Below are 27,474 nucleotides of genomic sequence, written 5' to 3'. Positions count from 1 at the left end.
ATGTGGTTAAGCAAATATATACTGCTTAATTATTGGGAAAAGGGTCTGAAATATATTCGAACTTTGACCGAAATTATTGTTACGATACCAAATTTTATGGAGGGACCTTTTTACCCCCTTCACTATTTAATAGTGTATTTTAAAGGTATATATGTGTCCACGTGGACATCAGAAAAAATTGCATCATTATAAAATAGTAAAGTGTCCACTTTGGTCACATAGATACCTTTAAAATACACTATTAAATAGTGCAAGGGGGCAAAAGGTCCTCCATAAAGTTTAGTATCGTAACAACAATTTCGGCCAAAGTTGGAGTATTTTTCAGACCATTTTCCCTTAATTATTCATCATAGCTATAGTTTTCTATACTTATCACTCGCGACTAACACTAAGCGTTAAATATGTGGGCGGACTTCGAGTTTGTATAATTCGACGTGTTAGTATAATTTGTATAATTCACAACTAATAATTCTTCGTTTGATTTGTATTTGTATATAATGGTTTGTATTTGTATATGACAGTGATTTCCTTTGGTTTTTCAGTTTTATTACAAAATAACATTAAATGTTTTTTTGTATAACTTTTTAAAGTTTCTATAACGTGTAGTTTTCGTATTTTGTATAATATAATTTGTAGAATATAATCTATATAATATAATTTGTATAACTGTTCAGATGCTTGTGTTTGTATAAATTTGTTATTTCGAGTTTTATCATATTTGTATAATTCCGAAATTTGTATTAGGGCTAACGCTCAAGGGACGGGCTATTCTACATAATACGGATAGGTGTATAGACTTTTTATTCTTACGATCCTATCATTTCTGCTTCAACGGAATATTCTAATTTGGCTTTAGCTGCTTCGTCTATATCTTCACATTATTCAAATGATCCTAAAGCGGACCTTTCCTTTGTGTTCATTGTAGGTCTGTGCGAATTATACAAATTATTGTCTCATCTCGCTCGCCTCTCTCCTCCCTCTCCAAATCTCACTTGCCTCTCTGCTCCCTCTCCCAGTCTCGCTCACCTCTCTTCTCCCCTAACATGTAGCCACGGATCGTAATTAGCAAACTATAGTTATTGAGGCAAAATTAAGCTATTTTTGAGTGACTATATGCGAAAATTCCTTTTATAATAATCAAGTTCTTTATCGTCTAGTTAACTATATGACTATTCCCATATCAATGTACTAATAATTCTTTTAGAAAATCTAAAATTCAACAAAAATAAATAAGAGCTTGCTACTTTAAGATGAAACTGAAAGATGAATTACAACCTCCAAAAGTTGGACCATAAAAAATTCACCGAAATATAATTCTATATAGAAAAACAAAAGACAAAAAAAGATACATCAAAGAAGACATTACTAAGTTTTTAAATTATTAACATTTTCGAGGTTATCCTCATTTGTTGGGGGGAGGGGGGCGATTAAGTTTGGCTTTAGAGTTGTGATACATCCTTGTTGTTGTATCATAGGCCATTGTAGCTTCTTCTAGTGTTTTGAAAGTACCAAGCCAGACAAGGACCTTCTGGGATGTGGTTTGTAATCTCAGCTCTGTACGTCCACCGTGACCTCTTTCTTTCTAACACTTCTATACCGCACCTTGTTTGGGGGGTACAACCACTGTGGTGTAACCTTGTATCTACGAGTTCTCTATTGAACCAAAGTTTTATTTTCACCATTTTTCATGTACTCGTTAGATTACTGACATATGACATAAGTTAAATTTAACGACTAAAATTTAAGTGATCAAAGTAAATTTTTAATCATTGAGTTAGACTCGATCCCGATCAATTAGATCGTAGTTAAAAGGTCAAGTCTTAAGTATGAAAAGTGTGTCAGATGTGAATTAAGGTGCTAACCGAACTCTAGCACAAATCGGGTAGAAATTTTTTTCATATATATGAGTTTGATTAAGGTCCAACTTCAAACAAGTATATCTCCTAAAATATGAAGAGTTACATTATTCTTGGATCATTAAATGGGCTGCAAAAATAAATAAAAAATAACTAGTCATTTTCTTCTATGTTCCTACTGATCTCTCTTCAGCATGTTCATTTTTATTCTCTTACTTACTTCTTTATTGCTCCTTTTTAAGAAGATCTGAAAACTACAATGTAGTTAGAGTACTACTAATAAACCAATAAAAAGTAGTGAATTTCTTGAATAATCAGACATGTATTACGAATTACAATCAACGACTTAGCATATCTAACTATATATGACAATTACACAAATAAGCTAATTACATCATATTTAACTACAATATAGTTAAGGCAACGGCATATATAGAAGGCAATTACATATATCCCTTCAAGTGTTTGTCAAATCGACTTATCTCTACATACAGGGAAGTCAAATCTTTTAAGAGAGTTGAACAACGAAATCTTAAAATCACGATAAAATTTTTGTTAGAAAATATGATATATCCAAAATGAATATTCAATGGCTAATGTTTTTACAATAAGTTTGTCAATCAATTAAGATTGTTTGTTACTTTTTATGAGTTGTGTAATGAAAACTTTGCAGCTTGTTGGGACCTTCGTTGTATAGGTAGACTTTCTTTGCCTTGGGTCTACAGAGTATAGATATCTCCTTTCTACAAAATAACAAATACATAATCATTACAAGAAAAATGTGAATTACATGGGTATTATATATGCAAATTCATAGGAAAATAAGTTTCCTTCGGCTTTTCCTATAAAAAAAAGAATTCAAAAGTAAAATCTTGATAGGTAATTATTTCCTATGAATTTCACAATCTCCAACTAATTTACTTAGGGATTTAAATTTTGCAGGTACATTACTTGCGAATTTTCTTGCAAAAAATATTTAAAATATCTCAGAAGTTTTTAGTAAAAAAAAAAATAATTAGAAAAAAATCTTACCAATTTATTCGCAAGTACAACCGCAGGAAGATATTCAAATAAATTTCTTTAAACAATATTAATTATTATCTCCTACCATGAGATTCCATGTCCACTCATTTATAGTTGCTCCTTGAAATTTCGTTCTACCAATACTCTAAGTCATAGCATTATAAACGCTAAATATTTGGTGTCTTTTTTCAATGTGGTACAAAAGATACCATGATCGTACACTAATTGTCATTGTCTTTCTCCAATTTGATTAATTTTTAAAGCTAAATTTAATTAATTTAAATGAGTACTTAAAATACCATATAGATAGTTATAAATTACACAAAAGTACTCTAAATTCACCTCATATCAATATGGTAATAAAATGTATCTTAAAAATTGGCTAAAGTTCATATAATTTGACTCTTAAAAAGTAAAACATGACAACTATTTATATATTTAAAATAACTCACTACTATCCAACATATCATGAAATTTTTATGGTTACACTTCCTATGCGATAATGTCCATAACTAAGCATATTAAACATAAACAAAATTTAAATTATGCATACAAAGTTTTTATAAATAAAAAATAAAAAATATAAATAAATTTATAACTTTAAATTGCAAGAAAGTTATAATCACTAATTGATAGTATATCTTATTAAGTATTTGTGGTATTTATAATTTAATTTATCTTTTAATAATTATATTTTAACATACTTAATTATAAATTTGCAAATAAATATCATTTAATAACCTACTTTATATAGTGAAATTATATATCAGTTTTAATGCTTATAAAAAAATATCAATTGGATATACAAGTAAAAATTATTTATTTTTCAATTAATATAATTTATCAATGAGGGGTGAATAAACTTCACATTAATAATGTTTCGAATTTTTATATACATAAATATAATGCTTGACTTATTCAATAATACACAATTTAATATAAATAATATTACATCAAAATTAATTATATTTATGATAGTTATTTTTCTATTGGATAAATAACTAGCCATATAATTTAATGCTTTCTATCTTCTAAATAAAAAACTGCAAGCAAATAAAACATATTTTTTTTCATTACTTACGAATTTACCTATGAAAATTGTACTTGCAAATTATTTGATCCAAATAATTCTCCAGGAAATAATTTTACGGAAATGACGCCAATTTTACCTATTAATTTTTCTAGGGAAATATTTTTTGCTGGTAAAAAAATCTAGAATTTAGGAATTTCATATTTTCGCATAAAAATTCGTAGGAACTTTCTGTGTAAATAATTCCCAAGTAAAATCTCCACAGAATTTTCAGTTTTCTAGTAGTGAATTTCTCGGATAAATTTGTAAAACAGGAAAACAGTCTTCTTGCAGAACTTATCCGACAAATCGTTTAAATAATCTTCATGAAACACACACAATAATAGCTAGAACAAATTGAATTGGACAAAAATAAAAGGGCTATACCATTGTAGTAGTACTACTAAAATATAGTGCAACACTAGTTGTTTGGTACTGACAAGAATATTAATGAAACATAAAAAAAGTTCATCATGTAATAAATAATATGTTATAAATTGAATATAATCAAAATAAAATTTACTTTCAAATGGTGAGAGTCTTTACCATGTGAACCTCCAAAAGTTCAAGAAATTCAAGAATAATATCATTAATTAATATAGCATAACAACCAACACCAAGGCCACCACCGTTGGAGTATCTACAACCTCTTCCGCCATCGCCTTCACTAGGGAGTGTACCTAGAGTAAAGGTGACGGCGGTGGAGGTGGTAGATATGGCGATGGCCTTGGTGCTAGTGGCCACACTATATTAATTTGTATAAAGAGAAGACTCGGTGAGTGAAAAAAAGAAGAGAAAATGTGATTTATATAGTTGTTTCTCAAAGGGATAGATTTAATTTGGTCCATTAATTATTAATTACATTTGAAAAAATAATTATTGAATTATTGACTGATAATAAATATAGTCAATATTCTTAAGATTACGTGAATTTTGACTAGAAAAATTCTCTTAAGGTTCACTAAGTAATTTTCTTATCAAAAAGAATATTTTCATTAATAATAAATTTGCAACCAAATCAACAATATTCAAAGGTAAGTGAATCACTAAAAGGGAAATTTATTATCAGTTTAGTTACAACTTATATAATCTTTGGTAACAATAATTTTTTTAAGAAAATAGGGAAAATGGTTCAAAACACACCTTAACTATTGTCAAAATTGCTATTACACACTCTAACTTTGCGGGAATCCTATAACCCCCCTAGACTATTTTGTAGTGTATTATCGGCTTGGATGAACAAGCAAGTGACCATACGTGAGCGCGTCAGGGTTAAATTAAAGCAAAATGGACCCATCTCTATTTTCCACATTACTTTTTATTTTATTTTTTCATTAAATACCCTAGTTTTAAATATCAATTTCATTTTTTTATAAGACATATATACATGTCAATTTTTAATTGGATATTTCTTAATAAGGTAAACTTAATTATTAATCATTATAACTTAAATGCCAACGTTTTTTTTTATTTTACTTTTTGTTTACTTCTTCGTTGAGATTCAGCCATGGCGGAAGACTTGTGCCGACGCCGGCAATAAATCAGTCGCAAGAACTCTTGGCAGTAGAATTATCACAACGATACCACATATCTCCTTTAGGCGCAACAACTATCATTACTATCAAATTTTGATGGTGAAAATGCTAATCATCACCATTACACAATTTTAATTAATTAATTAATTAAAAAATAAGTTCGGGGTAATAGGACCTTAGTAAAGGTTAGGTGTGTCTCAGAGATTTTGGGCATAGGCTGGGGGTACTTATGCATTTTCCCTAATTTATATAATAAATACATTACATGTTAGGAAAAACAATTTCTCTTCCTTCTTGCTTATCTTTCACGCAAGATATTTATCTCCTTTAGGCGCCACAACTATCATTACTATCAAATTTTGATGGTGAAAATGCTAATCATCACCATTACACAATTTTTTGTCAAAAAAATTTCTCCATAACTATCAAGATGACAAAGAAGACCACAAAATTTTAGATCTGTAAGAGAGAAAATAAAAATTTATTGCCAAAAAAAATTCATAACTCACTAAAAGGAAGACCTATTTACTTTCGTTTTGGAAAAATTACTTATATACACATCATTAGTTTACTTATTTTCTATTATTCCCTTCTTTTTTAAAATATTACTAAAATCCCCTTTTTTACTTCTTAAACCAAACTCCCGGATACATAACTCCATATCTCCTAATCCACGTTTCTCTCCCCAATTTTTCTCTCCTGAAATCACGCCATATTCTCTCCCATGATCTTATCATTCTAATTTTGAATTTGAATTTCAAGATATTTCTCTCTCCAGTCAAAGGATTTCTCATTCCTTCTAGGTATTGTTTCAATTTCATTACTTTCGCTCATAGTTGTTAATTTTTTTTAAAATTCAAAATTCTGATACATTTATGGAGGATCCTCCTTCATTCAGTTTAGGTGTTACCCAGATAATGCCATCCAACACTAATCATGTTTATGACAATGAAGATCTAGGTTAGGCTGAGAATTGAAAAAATTGCATGATCCCCTAGTCATGACCAATGTGAGTATCGAGAAGGTGAAGAAGGATGTGCCTTCTTCTTCAAAAACAAAGATTGGGAAACCCCTAAAAAAAAGGATAGAAAAGTATCATCCCCAATTTCTCGTTCGAATCTATCCGAGGTAATGAGTTCTGATCTATTTCTGCGTTTTTTTTGTTGCTCAATCTTTGAATCAATTAGTGATTTAAATTTATGAACATTATTGAGAGATTAGTGCTATCATATTGTGATGTATCAACATGCAATTTAAATTTTGATTCAAAACCCTTTCTTTTAACTGACACAAAAATTTGTCAATTTTTCTTCTCAATGTATCAAGTTATAAATATATTTGTAACAAGTTGGATTATGTATCACTCTCAATTAATGACATAAGTTGGATTATGTATCACTCTCAATTAATGACATACATTGTGTTGTATTATGCTTATTTAAGTATCAATCTTGACTTATCATATATAATACATAAATGACATTATTAAGGTTATTGTGTATTATATACAAATATTAATATTATGTATTAGCTATAAATATAATAATCATTAAAATTTCAACTGTATATTATTCAGCATGTATCATGTTTATATTATTTTATCTCTTTAACTATTGTTCATTTGTCTCATTATAGTCTGTGAAATACAAGATAAAACAAATTCCTACACACTTTTTGAGGTTTGGTTCAATATACAACACGATGTTTATTGGAACCAAATCACCCTTTTCTTGTTGAATATGTACAAGACATTATTCATCAAGGAAGCGACACACTGTAAGTTTTATAAAGTTTGTTTTAAAGTATATGTTCAATTCGTTTTTTTAATGTATCTTCTGCATTTGTAGGGATTGTGGATTGTTTGTGGCCGTGTTTGCTGAATTTCTTACCGACGAAATCCCAATACAATCCAATGCTTTCCGATTTGATTATCACCGCACAAGATACGCAACCTTGCTATAGAAATACGACAGTCAAAAAACCGAAGCAAGATATGTTAGTCATGATAATGACGATCCATCAAAGCCTAGGCGTTATTTCACACCACCGGATCATAATGCCTTAGTTAATGTGGAATAGTTTTGTGTATCAATGGATACACAATGTTTTTTAGTTAGTACTCTTTTCAAGATACATTAACTTAAGTGTTGGAGCGTTTCTCCAAAAACTTGTTTTGTTTGACTTTTAATGTCAATATATTTTGTTCCTTTAATCTCAGAATGTATATTGGTCTTCATTTACAAATTTCTATAATTAAACAATGTAATTAAATCAACATCAATCAGAAATGCACATAAATTTGATTAAAACTTTTATTTCCTAACAGTAACAAGTCAATATATTGTGTCAAAAAACATATAAAATCACAATACATTGAAATGTATATTACGGTTATAGTGAAGAACTTATTGAATTGAAAATTATAAAAGTGAAACAAAATTGTATTCTAAAAAGATCTATGAAAAAATTGTAATCAATAGATATATGTTGTTCATTTAATGTTTATAACACAATTTTTTGATAATGTATATGATACAATAGTTGTAATAAATAATAATATATATAATACATATTTTCATATTTATTGTGACAAATACAGTGGTGAGTAGCTTAATGGTATAATTTATGTATCATATAAGTACTCAGATACAATAGCTTATTTAAAATAGATAGGTTATTTATGATTTAATGAATATGCTACATTAATTATTATGTATATGATACATTATACATAGTCTACATAATTTATTAGATTTTCCCCATAATGTATATGATACAAACACACCTAAATATTTGTATATCGGAGATAACATTTGCACACAAATCATAACAATTTATTGAATTGAACAACATAAGTCATACGTACCAAAATAACATTAAACACAAAAATCATAACAAATTCTTAAATGTATCAGCAAAACTCATAAATATTGAATCAAAATAACCAAAATAAACAGTAAACTTTATTCATGATAAAAATAAAAGTGATAATGGATTAATTCAAAAATTATTTAACAAAAACATGAATGTCTTACAAAAATAACACTTTCACTTTTCTTTTGGGAAGAAAGTACAAGTTCTTTTGTTGTGACCTTCTTGTCCACAACGTCCACAACAGTTTATGTTTACTGTTCTCTTTTCATCTGCAGTTTTTTTCCTTCTTTTCCTTGGTCTTCCAGCCAATCTTTTGTATCTGGGTGGCCACACAGTTTCATCTATAACATTGCTGGGAAACGACCAATCTTCCTTATCTGGCATTGGAACCATTGGAACCTTATGTTTTTGCTGATGCATCAGGCTTGTAGTAATTAGAGCAATAAGGATGCATATCTGCGATATTTTTGTCCTTTAAAACAGCAACTGCATGTGCGCAAAGTATCTCATCTAGTTGAAACCTACCACAAGTACATTATTTCCTCTCAAGACAAACAATGTATCTTCTTCCAGCTTCATAAATCGAGAAAATAAATTCTGATATGGAACAACCTGTGGACTGTGGACATTTAAAAGTAAGCGATAAATTTATTTCAAGAAATGGTGATCAAAACAGTCAAATGATATACCAAATTAGCTACAAAAGATAAAATTATGTATCATGATACATACCTTCATCTTCGAATGTTCCATCAAAGCTATGTATCTCACCACCAATTTTATCCGTTTTATCAATACATAATGGATACATTGCAAAATCAGGCTCACTTTTTTCACTTTTAAATATAGTCTAACACCCATGTCGTTTTTAATTTTCATAGGAGATGAATTACCTTCTATGATGTATCGGATTTCAATGTTTTTTCTTACCTCATCGATCTCTAACTCGGCTGAAATGGCTGCTTTGAGATTCAAAAATGAAATTGATTGTCCAACAACAATTTCGTCACTTTTGTAACCTTCATAATTAACTTCGCTTGCCCAAATTCCTGAATGCCTCAACAAAATAGATATATTCATCATGTATCGAGTTTCTTTTTGAAATTATGAATTTTTCAACCGGGTGTTCAAAAATCGTCTTCAATGAAGAAGATGAAATTTTGAAATTTGAAATCGTGAAACTGTCCCCTATTAGGATATGGAATGATTATGATCAGTTAGGCGTTAATCTAGGAAATTAATATAACAATAAGAAATTTTACGTTATTGTTCCTTTTTTAGTGCAACAACATTTTGTTACAATGTATCTTTTATAATGTATCTGCATGGTACCTATGTATCCGGCTGCATCAATTTTCAAGGGATTTTTGTAATATTGGAATTATTAGGGAGAGAATGTAATTTAGATCTTAGACTATGGGATTCCTTTAATTTTTACTTGATTAATTATCTGTTTAATTAACTCTTTCACTCCAAATCAACCACTATCTCTTAATTATCCCCTCCCATATTTATCACTCAATTATGTCTCCTCCTTTATGATTCAAGAATTTCATCGTACAATTTCATTCCAACAATAGCTAATCTACTCTGTTCTTCTCAAGATATCATCACCATGGCCGACAAATTCTCCTGAACTCAAATATTATTTTGTATTGTTCATTTATAACTAGATCAAATCAAAGTAACTGCTACAGAGAAAACTTTAATTCAGAGTGTGTCTTGATTGTTTGTCTCCGAAAGAAATGGATCTTAGTTTTGATTATGTTATGCCACAACGCAAAAGGATCAAAGGGAGTATTGTAGAGAGTTTTTGTTTGCTGGTGTTCTTCTAAGGCTTTCTTTGGTTATTGTGGCATGGATTTGATAGTACCAATATTACTTTGATATAGCCCTTCAAACATGTGTATCCAATAAGTAGTAATCTTAATTAAGATCTGAGTTGTATTTTTAGTAATGGGGTGTCTGACCATGTATATGTATCCACCATTAAATTTTGGATACATGATTTTTAAGAACACGATGATATTAATGATACGACAGATACTCTACAGTCGTGATTTGTTCCTAAATTCATGTGTTTCAGCTACATTTCATATTTAGATACACATAATTAAATGTATATGCTTATTATGTATTCGAGATACATGTTTTTGGATATAACGTATGAAATTTAAATACACATAATTAGATGTATATGCTTACTATGTATTTGAGATACAAGTTTTTGGATATAACATATGCAATTGATACTTGATACATCAAATTAATACTAGATACATATAAAAGATACATGAAATTAATATTATATATATATATATATAGATAGATACATAAAATCAATACTAGATACCTATAACAAATACATGAAATTAATGCTAGATACTTCTATGATACATATGAATATACTTGCAGGACACTCATGTATCTAAGTGTTTAGTTTGTTGGATACATCATATATTGATAATAGATACATCAAATTAATGAATTTATTATTTTAAGAGTAATATTTTGAAATTAATCAAATTGCATTACCAAGATATACATGTTTTTATCTTATATTAATAATATTAATGAATTTACTATTTTAAAGAATAATAAAATGAAATTAATTATCTATGTATTTTGAAAATCCTCAATTACTCCTCTAATTGAGGAAATCAGTTCCAACCAATTAATTTTAATAAATAAATTTTGTATCTCAATTTTAAAATTCGGCAGATACATGTATCTCATGGATTCAGACTCATGTATTCTAAGCATAAAATATGGTACAGGAAGTAATATTTGAAACTATTGGGAATCTTAATAATTAAGACCTAAACTAGTGAGATTTATGTGGTTTGCCCATTTATTAAGGGACTTTGAAGCAACTATTTATTTGATGAATTAATGTCTTCTGTGATATAGACTTGAGTGAATTGAAAGGGATTGCAAATTTTCTGCTTTATTTAATCTCATGAATTATTAGCTTGATTACAAACATTAGTACAGTTACACTACGTACCATTGGTATTAATGGTAATCATGTGTTTATGTAAAAATAAATCAGATCGAACTTCATAGTTTTGAGAAATTTAGGGATTGATATATAGGTAAATTAGTCGATTACTGGTTATTATATTCATGAAAGAAAAAATATTGCTTAATTGCTCGATACATACACATTCGATATAAATTGTTTCATCTATTTCCCTCAACATCATCTTTGATTCCTGAGCAATGTAAGACATGTTTGTTAATGTTCCTGACTTCCTGTAATGCCTAATTAAACTCATCTTTTTGATATGATATGTCACGACCCGATTTACCAAGTCATGATGGCACCTACTATAACCCGCCAGCAGGTAAGCCAACCCGTAACCCGGAACAACAAGTAATGGGTCTGAGGGTAGAAATTAAACAAGAGTAGGCAAATAACAATATAAACAGGCGGACACAAACCAAAAACATATATACAAATAAAGATCCCTCCCAGAACCTGGAAGTCACTAATACAGAGCTACTAGAAAATGAGTACAAGTCCCAAAAGTGGACAACAGAGACTGGACTGTCTCGAAAGGAAGAAGACAAGTCTATATATACAGATGGAGACTGAAATAGTACAAAACGCCGTGTGCTCACCCCCGTCTCCGGATAAGTCTACTCCAAGCTCGATCAACGCTGGCTACTAGTGCTCGGACCTGCATCACAAAATAGATGCAGAGCGTAGCATGAGTACCAAAACAACAGGTACCCAGTAGGCATCATCGGCCGACTGAGCAAGATAAGCAAAAGTAAACTGAAATGCGAATAAAGGGTCACATCAAGTGCAAAGAGTAGTAAATGGGGGGTATGTACACGAGCGTACAGGCAACAAAGACAAGTAATCTAACTACTCCGCCGGGCTCCCATAAACCCGACGGGTACGCTCGTGCACAATAAAAGAAACCACCTGCACGGACCCCTATAAGCCCGGCAGATGGACCGGCAGTTGAAGTAAAATAATGGAGCTAGAAGGTCTATCACAATATTACCAATTTCCAGACTTTTAACTGAACCATTCCCAATCATATTCCAAGATCTCATTACGTCCCGGACTTTAATCGGAATCTCTCCAACCTCCAAAACCTCAACCTACAGATGAGAGTAATCAAGACTAAACTGAAGTTTTAGTGAAGAATTAGGAATACACCACGTGCAAGCTGGACCACAGACTCGAACCGGGTACTATAGCTAATGAGTCAACCTATATGGGCTGGACCACGGACTCGAACCGGGTGCTGTAGCCAAAGGTCGGGCACGGGTGGGCTGGACCACGGACTCTAACCGGGTACTGTAGCCAAAACCAGATCACAGGTAAGCTGGACCACAGACTCTAACCGGGTACTATAGCTAAGCCTGGACATAAGTAAGCTAGACCACGGACTCTAACCGGGTACTGTAGCCGAAACCAGATCACAGGTAAGCTGGACCACGGACTCTAACCGGGTACTGTAGCTAAGCCTGGACATAAGTAAGCTGGACCACAGACTCTAACCGGGTACTGTAGCCAAAACCAGATCACAGGTAAGCTGGACCACGGACTCTAACCGGGTACTGTAGCTAAGCCTGGACATAAGTAAGCTGGACCACCCCGTATACCCTGGTGACCACCCCTACGGTCCTGTCCCTGGCCTCTGCCTCTAGCTGGAGGTGCATAAAAGTGGGCCTGGACTCCCCTACCCTGTGCATCGGCTCTGCCCCCTAATCTGCCTCCTCGGGACCACCACTAGATTCCCCTCGAAATTCTCTTGAAGTTTGCCTTTTGAATCACTTAATTTGGACTCAAAATGAAGGAGCAATCTCAAGTTGAAGTTGAAGGAAAAAATATGGACGAATTTCGTCTTAAATTCTGGAATTTTCATCTAAGCACGTCTTCCAAAAAGGTTGACCAAAGTCAACTTTTCAAGTTATAAAAACTCCAAAACAGGAAAACGGGCCTAAACCCAAACGAACGACCAGGCGACCGAACAGTCAGTGCCAGCAAGTCATAAATGACTTGGGGTCGCTACAGGAACGCTCTAAACGATGAAATGAATTCTTTAATTTTAAAAAATGACCTGGAGGGTCATTACATGATAATTATAAATAGGGGAAATAATTATTTTCGAAACTGTGATATGGTCTTATTATGATTTTAGTCCTTGTAATTTCAACTCCCCATTTAACCTTTAATTAAGCAAAGAGAATGGTTTTGATCCTTTTACTAACAACAGTTACAAATATAAGCAAATTAAATATATCATTATCGTCAAGGGCAATTACGGTATTAAATGGGTACGAAGTTCTAAATGACGTTGATTCAATTGGGATTTTTGATAGGAGTAAATGATGAAAAGTTTTATTTGACGAACCAGACTCAAGATATAGTGGATGATTAAAAAGGACTATCAGGTATTAGTAGGAAGAAAATTATTCGAATTGTAGGGTGTGTTAGGTATTAAGGAAAATGTTTTCTTTACGAAATGTTTTCTTGAAAAATAAATTGGTTTCTAACTTATTTTCTCATATTTGGTTGGTGAGTGGAAAATAATTTTCTAGTGTATGATTGATAAATGAAAAATATTTTTCACTCACCACCCAAACACCTGACCGAAGACCTGACTCCAACCCCAACACCCAATTCGAGACCCGACCCCGACCTCAACCTCGATTCTGACACCCAACCCGAGACTTGACCACAACCTCGACTTAAGACTTGTCCTCGACACTGACTCGAGACTTGACCTCGATGCGAGACCCGCCCCGACCCCGACACTCAGCGATTTCGATCCTGAAATTCGACTCCGACACCTGAGTTGAACTCAACCTCGATCCGAGATTTGACACTCGACTCGAAATTCAACCTCTAACTCTAACTCGAGATTCGACTTTGATTCTATTCAGAACTTAGAGTTGCGACTCGAATCGAGGTCAAGAGTCGGGTCTTAAATTGAGAATTAGGAGTAGAATCTTGCCCGAGACTTAAGTTAGGATGAAAAGTTGAGGTGTGAGGTTCAAAATAATTTTGGAAAATGTTTTCCTAACTTTTTCAAGGGAAGTTATTTGAGGAAAATAAGTTGATTTGGAAAATATTTTTCAAAATATCTAAGTCAATCAAACATGAGAAAATTGAAAAATATTTTCCTTCCCGCTTAACACATTTCTAATGTTTAACGTTCTCTTTCATCTCTGTATCTAATTTTCTCATCCTCTTTTGTACATATAAAGTACTTTTACTGGGCTACCTGGAGAGATTATTCTAGTAGTAACAATAACAATAACATTTGGCTTTTTGACGATTTACTCAAAGTATTTAATTATTCTAGTAGTAACAATAACAATATACATAATAAAAAATAGATCTCATAAATAGAGTCCGAAATCTAATTATTCATGTTGTATCGACAAAATTATAATTTTATCAGATTAATATGCAAGTAGAATTCATCCTTAAAAGTGTATCATCGGAAATACCTTATAAGACATTTGTTTTAGCCATCCATTTTTTATTTTGAAATTTATATAGGAAAATGTTGTTTTTATTTGTAAGAATACACGTGTCGTGTGAAAAATATTGGAAAAGACAAAAAGACATGCAGTCAGTTACAAAAATAGATCCTTAATTGCCATTTGATCAAACAAGAAACTTCTTTTCGAATAAGTTATTGCCGACTTCAGCTGATGAGTTTTTAGGTCTCACACCTTTGAAATATTAGTATGTCATGCTTGCATCATTATATTTTGGTCCTATATATTATTGTAATTGATATGCCAAAATGTAGGTAAAGATAAACTATAAAAATATCAATACAAAGTTATTTCTGTTTATAAAATGACCATCTAAAAAACTTTTTTGTTGTGAGTTTTAGAAATTCAGACTAAATTAAGATTATTTTTTCATGTTTATAGTTAGAAAGTAATGAATTTCCTTTTTGCTAATATGTTGTAAATTTTTTAACTAGTCTAATTTTATTTAACCCTAGAATTTTTGTTTTGAAAAATCGATATTTGTTGGCTATATTGCATTATTCCTAAAACTTTTAAAACTCTAACAAGGGAAACTATGATAATTTATGTTAGTTTATTATAATATTTAGTTAATTATTTTCTGAATAGCTATATGCATATAACCTTAAAAAGAAATATATGATTTATTGATTAGATAACACCAACGTAAAATAATATATATACATATATTTTATATTAAACTGAAACAACAGTTATATTTATCTTATATATATAATATGTAATTTATTGCGTCAACTAAATTAACGAATTGTATATATAATAGGCAATCTACTTAATTAAGCATAGACAAAATATTCAATTATTGATAAATATTAGATCGATAAAACCTTATTTAACCTATCAAATACATACACAATTCAATATTTATAAGTTGATTGGTGTTCCCCACAAAACCCTTAAAAAATATTTTTGGATCTCCTTATTTTCCTGAATGGAGTAAAAAAGAAAAGCAAGTTGCAATAATCTTTTTAAATTATGTTAAATTGAACAAAAAATAATCTCCGTTAATAGTTTAATTTTAAAATGTTCCTTAATGTTAATAATTTGGTCTAAAAATACATTTATTGGGTCAAAAATGCCCTTTTGCTAATAAACATATTGTATTTTAAAAAAAACACATTATGAACTAATTCAAGCAGGTTAAGTATCACTATTCAAGCGGGTTTAAAAAATGATTCCACACTTACTTATAAGAAAGATTTGACCGTTAAAAATACACAACATAATTTTTTAATTGAAAAAATATATAGAACATACAAATAATATAGCCCTCGATTATGTTCTAGTATTTTTATAATCAAATACTTAGTAGAAAAAATATATAGAACATACAAATAATATGGCCCTCGATTATGTTCTAGTATTTTTATAATCAAATACTTAGTAGATATGAAGTGTAATATCTTTTGCAATAATAATTTACGGACGTTTTGGTTAATTTTTCTTTAAATAATAATTGCTATGTCAAATAAAGAGTTTGTACCACTGTCACGGTTAAAAGGAAAAAAAATTGAGAAAAGAAAACAAAAATTTGAGTATAGCCATAATTTTTTTATTTTTTTAATTATAAAAGAAACAAAAAATATTATGTATATAAAGAAATGTTGCTTTAATGCATAAGAACGACGTGTGTCATGTTTAAGAAATAAATAAGACAAAAAGACGTGCAGTCATATACAAAAATAAATCTTTATCATTTGACTAGAGTGGAACAACTGTTTCAAACAAGTTATTGACGACTTCAGCTGACGAGCATTGATGTATCACTTTTCTTATTTTTAAACCAATAATATTCAATATAATTTCACAAGTGTACAGTGTACTAATAAATCATTGTTACTACACATTATGTAGAGTGGAACAACTGTTTCAAACAAGTTATTGACGACTTCAGCTGACGAGCATTGATGTATCACTTTTCTTATTTTTAAACCAATAATATTCAATATAATTTCACAAGTGTACAGTGTACTAATAAATCATTGTTACTACACATTATGTCGTAATTAGACTACTAAATTCGGTTTTTTTCGGTTTTTATTTTTTAAAATTCGAAACCAAACAAAAAAAACAAATAAAGTAATTTATTAATCCAAAACCAATCCGAAAAACCCAAAAACCAATCCAAATAAAAATTTGATTTGATTTGGTTTGATTATTCGGTTTAATCCGAATAGTGCACACCCCTATGTTGTACCATTTCAGTATTTGTATATGTATCTTCTGTAATATTAATTTAGATAATTTCTATCGTCTTCATTCTATTTTTCTGCCGCTTCCAAATTTTGTTAGATGAATTTTTGTTTGGTTGTTTGATCGAAAAAGGAAAATACATAAAGGATAAATGTTAAAAAGAAAGTTTCAAATAAAAATAACATAAAATCGGAAAAGGAAAATACCATTAATTATAAAAATCATTTTGCAACTCAAACAAATAAGTAAGAAAGAAGGTAACACCATCAAGTAGAACAAACGCAATGGAAATGTAATCCTCAAAATTGAATTAGGAAATGCATAATAATAGTCTACTTGTACATAGTCAAGATTTTTTATTATTAAAAAATATTACTTGTAATTTTACAAAATTTGTTTTTTTTTTTTTTACTAAGGTCCTATTACCCCGAACTTATTTTTTAATTAATTAATTAAAATTGTGTAATGGTGATGATTAGCATTTTCACCATCAAAATTTGATAGTAATGATAGTTGTTGCGCCTAAAGGAGATATGTGGTATCGTTGTGATGATTCTACTGCCAAGAGTTCTTGCGACTGATTTAAAAAAATGTTGGCATTTAAGTTATAATGATAATTAATAATTAAGTTTACCTTATTAAGAAATATCCAATTAAAAATTGACATGTATATATGTCTTATAAAAAAATGAAATTGATATTTAAAACTAGGGTATTTAATGAAAAAATAAAATAAAAAGTAATGTGGAAAATAGAGATGGGTCCATTTTGCTTTAATTTAACCTTAACGCGCTCACGTATGGTCACTTGCTTGTTCATCCAAGCCGATAATACCTTTAATAATACATTAAAAAATAGTCTAGGGGGGTTATAGAATCCCCGCAAAGTTAGAGTGTGTAATAGCAATTTCGACAATAGTTGAGGTGTGTTTTGAACCATTTTCCCTATTTTCTTAAAAAAAATATTGTTACCAAAGATTATATAAGTTGTAACTAAACTAATAAATTTCCCTTTTAGTAATTCACTTACCTTTGAATATTGTTGATTTGGTTACAAACTTATTATTAATTAAAATATTCTTTTTGATAAGTAAATTACTTAGTGGACCTTAGGAGAATTTTTCTAGTCAAAATTCACGTAATCTTAAGGATATTGACTATATTTATTATCAGTCAATAATTCAATAGTTATTTTTTAAATGTAATTAATAATTAATGGACCAAATTAAATCTATCCCTTTGAGAAACAACTATATAAAAAACACTTTCTCTTCTTTTTGTCACTCACTGAGTCTTCTCTTTATACAAATTAATATAGCGTGGCCACTAGCACCAAGGCTACCGCCGTCGCCATATCTACCACCTCCACCGCCGTCACCTTTACTCTAGGTACACTCCCTAGTGAAGGCGATGGTGGAAGAGGTTGTAGATACTCCAACGGTGGTGGCCTTGGTGTTGGTTGTTATGCTATATTAATTAATGATATTATTCTTGAATTTCTTGAACTTTTGGAGGTTCACAGGGTAAAGACTCTCACCATTTGAAAGTAAATTTTGTTTTGATTGTATTCAAGTTATAACATATTATTTATTGCAAGATGAACTTTTTTTATGTTTCATTAATATTCGTGTCAATACCAAACAACTAGTGTTGCACTATATTTTAGTAGTACTACTACAATGGTATAGCCCTTTTATTTTTGTCCAATTCAATTTGTTCTAGCTATTATTGTGTGTGTTTCATGAAGATTATGTAAACGATTTGTCGGATAAGTTCTGCAAGAAGACTGTTTTCCTGTTTTGCAAATTTATCCGAGAAATTCACTACTAGAAAATTGAAAATTATCTGGAGATTTTACTTGGGGATTATTTACGCAGAAAGTTTCTACGAACTTTTATGCGAACATATGAAATTCTAAAATTCTAGATTTTTTTACCTGCAAAAAATATTTCCCTAGAAAAATTGATAGGTAAATTTGGTGTCATTTCCGCAAAATTATTACCTGGAGAATTATTTGGATCAAATAATTTGCAAGTACAATTTTCATAGGTAAATTCGTTAGTAATGAAAAAAATTATTTTTATTTGCTTGCAGTGTTTTATTTAGAAGATAGAAAGCATTAAATTATATGGCTAGTTATTTATCCAATAGAAAAATAACTATCATAAATATAATTAATTTTGATGTAATATTATTTATATTAAATTGTGTATTATTGAATAAGTCAAGCATTACATTTATGTATAGAAAAATTCGATATATTATTAATGTGAAGTTTATTCACCCCTCATTGATAAATTATATTAATTGAAAAATAAATAATTTTTACTTGTATATCCAATTGATATTTTTTTATAAGCATTAAAACTGATATAATTTCTCTCTATATAGTAGGTTATTAAATGATATTTATTTGCAAATTTATAATTAAGTATGTTAAAATATAATTATTAAAAGATAAATTAAATTATAAATACCACAAATACTTAATAAGATATACTATCAATTAGTGATTATAACTTTCTTGCACTTTAAAGTTATAAATTTATTTATATTTTTAATTTTTTATTTATAAAAACTTTGTATGCATAATTTAAATTTTGTTTATGTTTAATATGCTTAGTTATGGACATTATCTCATAGGAAGTGTAAGCATAAAATATTCATGATATGTTGGATAGTAGTGAGTTATTTTAAATATATAAATAGTTGGACATTATCTCATAGGAAGTGTAAGCATAAAATATTCATGATATGTTGGATAGTAGTGAGTTATTTTAAATATATAAATAGTTGTCATGCTTTACTTTTTAAGAGTCAAATTATATAAACTTTAGCCAATTTTTAAGATATATTTTATTACCATTTTGATATGAGGTGAATTTAGAGTACTTTTGTGTAATTTATAACTATCTATATGGTATTTTAAGTACTCATTTAAATTAATTAAATTTAGCTTTAAAAATTAATCAAATTGGAGAAAGACAATGAAAATTAGTGTACGATCATGGTATCTTTTGTATCACATTGACAAAAGACACCAAATATTTAGCGTTTATAATGCTATGACTTAGAGTATTGGTAGAACGAAATTTCAAGGAGCAACTATAAATGAGTGGACATGGAATCTCATGGTAGGAGATAATAATTAATATTGTTTAAAGAAATTTATTTGAATATCTTCCTGCGGTTGTACTTGCAAATAAATTGGTAAGAATTTTTTCTAAATTTTTTTTTTTTTTTTTACTAAAAACTTCTGAGATATTTTAAATATTTTTTGCAAGAAAATTCGCAAGTAATGTACCTGCAGAATTAAAATCCCTAAGTAAATTAGTTGGAGATTGTGAAATTCATAGGAAATAATTATCTATGAAGATTTTACTTTTGAATTCTTTTTTTATAGGAAAAGCCGAAGGAAACTTATTTTCCTATGAATTTGCATACATAATCCCCATGTAATTCACATTTTTCTTGTAATGATTATGTATTTGTTATTTTGTAGAAAAGGAGATATCTATACTCTGTAGACCCAAGGCAAAGAAAGTCTACCTATACAACGAAGGTCCCAACAAGCTGCAAAGTTTTCATTACACAACTCATAAAAAGTAACAAACAATCTTAATTGATTGACAAACTTATTGTAAAAACATTAGCCATTGAATATTCATTTTGGATATATCACATTTTCTAATAAAAATTTCATCGTGATTTTAAGATTTTGTTGTTCAACTCTCTTAAAAGATTTGACTTCCCTGTATGTAGAGATAAGTCGATTTGACAAACACTTGAAGGGATATATGTAATTGCCTTCTATATAAGCAGTTGCCTTAACTATATTGTAGTTAAATATGATGTAATTAGCTTATTTGTGTAATTGTCATATATAGTTAGATATGCTAAATCGTTGATTGTAATTCGTATACATGTCTGATTATTCAAGAAATTCACTACTTTTTATTGGTTTATTAGTAGTAGTCTAACTACATTGTGGTTTTCAGATCTTCTTAAAAAGGAGCAATAAAGAAGTAAGTAAGAGAATAAAAATGAACATGCTGAAGAGAGATCAGTAGGAACATAGAAGAAAATGACTAGTTATATTTTATTTATTTTTGCAGCCCATTTAATGATCCAAGAATAATGTAACTCTTCATATTTTAGGAGATATACTTGTTTGAAGTTGGACCTTAATCAAACTCATATATATAAAAAACTTTTCTACCCGATTTGTGCTAGAGTTCGGTTAGCACCTTAATTCACATCTGACACACTTTTCATACTTAAGACTTGACCTTTTAACTACGATCAAATTGATCGGGTTCGAGTCTAACTCAATGATTAAAAATTTACTTTGATCACTTAAATTTTAGTCGTTAAATTTAACTTATGTCATATGTCAATAATCTAACAAGAACATGAAAAATGGAGAAAATAAAACTTTGGTTCAATAAAGAACTCGTAGATACAAGGTTACACCACAATGGTTGTACCCCCAAACAAGGTGCGGTATAGAGGTGTGTGAAAGAAAGAGGTCATGGGGGACATACAGAGCAAAGATTACAAACCACATCCAAAAGGTCCTTGTCTGGCTTGGTACTTTCAAAACACTAGAAGAAGCTACATTGGCCTATGATACAACAACAAGGATGTATCGTAGCTCTAAAGCCAAACTTAATCCCCCCCCCCCCCCCCCCACAAATGAGGATAACCTCGAAAATGTTAATAATTTTAAAACTTAATAATGTCTTCTTTGATGTATCTTTTTTTGTCTTTTGTTTTTCTATATAGAATTATATTTCGGTGAATTTTTATGGTCCAAACTTTTGGAGGTTGTAATTCATCTTAAAGTAGCAAGCTCTTATTTATTTTTGTTGAATTTTAGATTTTCTAAAAGAATTATTAGTACATTGATATGGGAATAGTCATATAGTTAACTAGAAGATAAAGAGCTTGATTATTATAAAAGGAATTTTCGCATAAAGTCACTCAAAAATAGGTTAATTTTACTCAATAACTATAGTTTGCTAATTACGATCCGTAGCTACATGTTAGGGGAGAAGAGAGGTGAGCGAGAATGAGAGAGGGAGCAGAGAGGCAAGTGAAATTTGGAGAGGGATGAGAGAGGTGAGCGAGAGGGGACAATAATTTGTATAATTCGCACAGACCTACAAGGAACACAAAGGAAAGGTCCGCTTCAGGATCATTTGAATAATGTGAAGATATAGATGAAGCAGCTAAAGCCAAATCAGAATATTCCGCTGAAGCAGAAATGATAGGATCGTAAGAATAAAAAGTCTATACGCCTATCAATATTATGTAGAATAGCCCGTCCCTTGAGCGTTAGCACTAATACATATTTCAGAATTATACAAATATGATAAAACTCGAAATAACAAATTCATACAAACACAAACATCTGAACATTGAACAATTATACAAATTATATTATACATATTATGAAAACTACACGTTTATACAAACTTTAAAAAGTTATACAAAAATCATTTAATGTTATTTGGTAATAAAACTGAAAAACCAAAGGAAATCACTGTCATATACAAATACCAACCATCATATACAAATACAAATCAAACGAAGAATTATTAGTTGTGAATTATACAAATGTAACGAATTATCCTAACACGTCGAATTATACAAACTCGAAGTCCGCCCACGTAATTAACGCTTAGTGTTACTCGCGAGTGATAATTACAGAAAACTATAGCTAAGATGAATAATTAAGGGAAAACGGTTTGAAAAATACTCCAACTTTGGCCGACATTGTTGTTACGATACTAAATTTTATGGAAGATCTTTTACCCCCTGCACTATTTAATAGTGTATTTTTAAGGTATATATGTGCCCACGTGGACACTTTACTATTTATAATGATGCAGTTTTTTTGAGGTCTTAGACCCTTCTTTGTATCAACCATTTTTCAGCACTTACTTATGTTTCATGGCCTACTTTCTTCTGCAGTACAATGCTGATAATTGCCTGGAGAACAGTCCATGGCATGGAGAATTTGTTTGATTATCCATACTTCAAATTCCGATCAAAGAGACTGGAGATAATTAACTATCCACTCCCCTTGGCCAAATTCCAATTAAACCTAAGCTTATCCGAATAATCAAACCTCAACTATTTTATACAAAACAACAACACTAAAGGACTGCACTGATACCTAACTTAGCACTTATAAACCTCAATTATGTAAAGGAATCAATCATCATCCAGAGACGTAAGATAAAATGAGGGCTATCCTAAAGTAAAGACATATAAAAGCTACTAAACAAATAATTTGAAGGCAAATTGGTCAATAAAGTAAACTAAACAGCTAAAGCAAAAGAAAGTTATCTACTTATGAATAAATGGAAAAAATAAGCAGAATAAACTTATATACTCAGTCAGTCTAAAGCCTCTATAATCTATTCATACATGAATAAAAATGTATAATCCTCATAACATGATAGAAAACAAAAAGTAAAAGGTATTGCACCAGTCTTAAACGAAGGAGAAATTTTCACAGGTAATTACTTGTGTGTAGTTTGAAAATTGATTAGCTTGGTCTTAAAATCTAATACATCTAGAAATTAAAACAAAACAATGGCAACAAATTGAGCACACAATTATTTTGATCTCTAACATGCTTGTTGATTATTATTTATAATTAGAGGACGTTCTATAGCATATATGGTAGCAATGAAAGGCTACAAAATGGTTTTGAAAATGCCTTCATACATGAGCATGGAGAGGAGAGGGAAAATGAGAGCATTTAGTGCCAATTTAATCCTCATCGATCCAACCTAAGGAATGAGAGGCATTGTTAAGAAGACTTATGAACTTTTGGAATCTACACCTAATGCTTTCATGCTTCAACAATTTTACAACCCTGCAAACACTTAGGTAAATTTATGAAACTTAAGTTAATTAATGTATTCTCTGTTTTACTATAGAATTCTCAATTGCTTCATATCGAAAGCAGGATCATTTTGACATAACAAGCCCTGAAATATGGGAAGAAACTCTAGGTAATGTTGACATATTTTTCATGGGAATACTGGTGTTGGACAATATCTTAAATACAAAAATCCTAATGTCAAGTTAAATATATACTCTAATATTGTACTCTTGATTCCTTGAGACAGAATCGGTAAACGTCTAAGATAATCCCATGTCAAGAAATCGAGAACAATCCTATGTCAAAAATAGTTAACGTTGTGCTTATATGGACTCGAGCAAACTGAAAGTAATATATTGAATGATGGAAAACCAGGTCCTCAACAGATAACGGGAAATTGGGGTCGGATTCAAGCCAGATATCCTTGACATGGATCTAATGGTGGAACATCGACACTGGAAAAGTAGTGAAGGATTTCCTCGCTAAATATAACCAAAGTTACACAATCCATTGGAAACGAAGTTTGTGATTAAGATATAATAGAGCTAATAAGTGAATTTCCTATAAAAGAATCAAGGATTACCTCAACTAACAATAATGTATCAAGTGTAATTCCACAAGTGGGGTCCAGAGAATTATCTCAAGCAAAATGATATTTCTTCCTGGGAAAAACTTCCGATTGAGGAATCAACAAATACCAGAAGTTGATACATACCAACAGCTAGGCGAAGAACTTTTACCTCATACAGGACTAATGCTGTAATTAGTTTGTACCAAAACATAATACTAAGAAAACATCATTAGGGTATTTCCATCAAGCGATTTTCTAAAGCAATATACATGATAAACTTAATCAAAAGAGTCACCAAACAATAATCATCCAAATCAATAGTTGGTGTATCAATTTATAGATATATATGTGAAGGTCACATAAACATACTCAGGTAGGAAATCCATGGAAAATTTACCCACAAACAAGTGCAATAAGAGAAATTAATAGGAGAAACTATTTATCGCGAAAGAATATACGAAAAAAACAGACACCTGATTACAATTGAAGATGAAGATGGAAGTTGAGTCAGATGTCTATTAAGTGTAATCTCTTCATCTCTCCTTTATGTTCCACCACATCTATATATGTAATATTTTAAAATTTTGAATTAAACTATTCACATCTTCATATTAGTAAAGTGAAATTTATATAACATTATCATTGGTATTAATTATAAGCATGTTTGTAGAGCAAATCGAACTTCATAGTTTTAGGAAATTTACGTGTTGATATGGATTGATTAGTGGTTATTATATTCGTAAAGGAAAAAGTTGTTTAATTACACTGTGCATACACATTTAATATATAGATTGTTTCATCTATTTTTCTTGTTGATTTTTTATGCCTAAACAATTCAGAACTGGTTTGTCAATTAATTATAAAAATAATAATTTTGCAACTCAAGCAAATAAGTAAGAAAGAAGGTGATCTAGCAAACCAGATGGAATTAAGAAATGCATAATACATAATCTATTTGTGCATAGTCGAAATATTCTATTATTAGAAAATATTACTAGTATTTGACAAAACCTGTTTTTTTTTTTTACAAAACCTTATTTAGTTTTAACCTATCAAATACAAAATGCAAATGAAATTCAACATTTGTAAATGGATTGGTGTTTCCCCAAAATACTCTTTAAAACTTTTTTTTTGATCTCCTTATTTTATTTGCTTGAGTAAACATTTAAAAAGAAGAAGGAAAAAATTATATATTTTTCCTTTATTTGATGAATAAAAAATGCAATTTTATAATGTCAAGTCATATATTGAGAGATAAAAATTAAATGTGAATATATCATTACACCTATCAGAATAAAAAATAAAAAAATTATTTAACTAAGTATATTTTGTTCAAAGGGATGAATTTTTTTGTTTGCTTTAGAAAAAAAGTTAATTTAAATATTTACTGGTAGCCTAACGAATAATAAATTTGGAATGCGATTTATTATTTCTACTATTTTGTTTAGAAGAGTCAATTTTTTTCATTTTCAAGCAACTTGTATGTTTAATGTATTTTACTAAAACAAGTCAAATGTCATGTAAATTCATTACTAGACCAAATGTATCCCTTGAGAAACAACTATGTAAATCAATCTTCATCATCCTTTTCACTCACTCAATCTTTTCTGTATACAGAATATTTCTTCTATGTTTTTAGATTAAATTCCTAATATATTTTCAGATGGCAAAGAGAGAAAATTGCATTGTAGCTATAGTGACGGTGGTTATAACCTCAACTAAGGTTCGATATAGGGGTGTGAGGAAGAGGCCACGGGAGAAGTACAAAGCTGATATTACAAACTAGAAAGTATGTGTCTAGCTTGGAACCTTTGATACACAAGAAGAAGCCGCAAAGGCTTATTATAAGGCAACTAGAATGTATCGCGACGCTAAAGCCAAACTTAATATCCCGATGTCAAATGAGGATAACCTAGAAAATGAAATTGTAGCTTTGTAACCCCAATTGAGGTTCGATATAAGGGTGTTAGGGAGAGGCCACGGGGGATGTACGAAGATGATATTACAAACCCCATCCAGAAGGTACGTGTCTGGTTTGGGACATATGCCATGAAAGAAGAAGCAGCAAAGACATTTGAAATGGCAGCGAGAATGTATTACTACCCTAAAGCTAAACTTAATTTTCCGACACCAAATGAGGATAACCTAGAAAATCCTAATATAAATAACAAGAATCTCCATCATGAGCTCAATCTTGAACTCATAATTGCTCCGCCAGGGAGCAAGTGAAATTATCCGCATTTGTTATCAAGTATCGCATGCATTACATTTATTAAAAGAAATAGTTTAATTTCCCATTTTGATTTTTTGTAAGGAAAAACAAGGAGTGATACATAAATCTTTTCTTATTTCTCATATATCTCCTGAGGATAGAAGTAATGTTGTATTAATTTAGAAATTTAATTATGTCTTCTTCATTATATTATTTTTCTATCTTTTATAAGAATCTCAATTGGATAATTTTTATCTAGTTACATTGTTCGATCGGGGAGCCAAAAGATGAGGGTGTCGTGTGTAATTAGTTTTTCTTAGTTGTGTATTGATCAGGTAAATCGGAGGTAGGATATAATCCCTTGAACATAAGATTAGTTGGTTCTGTGGTTTAGTATATTCAAAATCTACCTTAATGTTTCAAATTTAACGTGATTCAGTCACCTTGATCTACATCTATAACTAAAAGAGGAGCATATCAACTGACACTGACAAATACAAAGAAAGTACCACACACAAAAAAAAGTACAAAATTAGATTAATTAAATACTCTATATCAAATTTAAATAAGTCCAATTTTTTTTAAAATTTTATACCAATATCATTTATTGCTTTTTGAAAAAGGACCCATGATCCTAGGTATTTAAAATTCAATAAATATTAAAGAGAATATTTATTGAATTTTAAGTTGTAACTAAACTAATAAATTTCCCG

General features: G+C 30.0%; 1 protein-coding gene across 2 annotated transcripts in view; it reads right to left on the bottom strand.

Moving 5' to 3' along the window:
• LOC125822764 (protein NUCLEAR FUSION DEFECTIVE 6, mitochondrial-like) overlaps positions 1 to 27,474 on the bottom strand; it is a 286,093-nt gene that overhangs the window by 152,515 nt on the left and 106,104 nt on the right. The gene's annotated exons all lie outside the window — the stretch shown is intronic.

Source organism: Solanum verrucosum, unplaced genomic scaffold (genome assembly GCF_900185275.1).
Source record: "Solanum verrucosum unplaced genomic scaffold, falcon-dt-bn FXZP01000103.1, whole genome shotgun sequence".
In the NCBI taxonomy this organism is placed as follows: Eukaryota; Viridiplantae; Streptophyta; class Magnoliopsida; order Solanales; family Solanaceae; genus Solanum; species Solanum verrucosum.
This window is presented reverse-complemented; position numbering and strand designations above follow the sequence as displayed.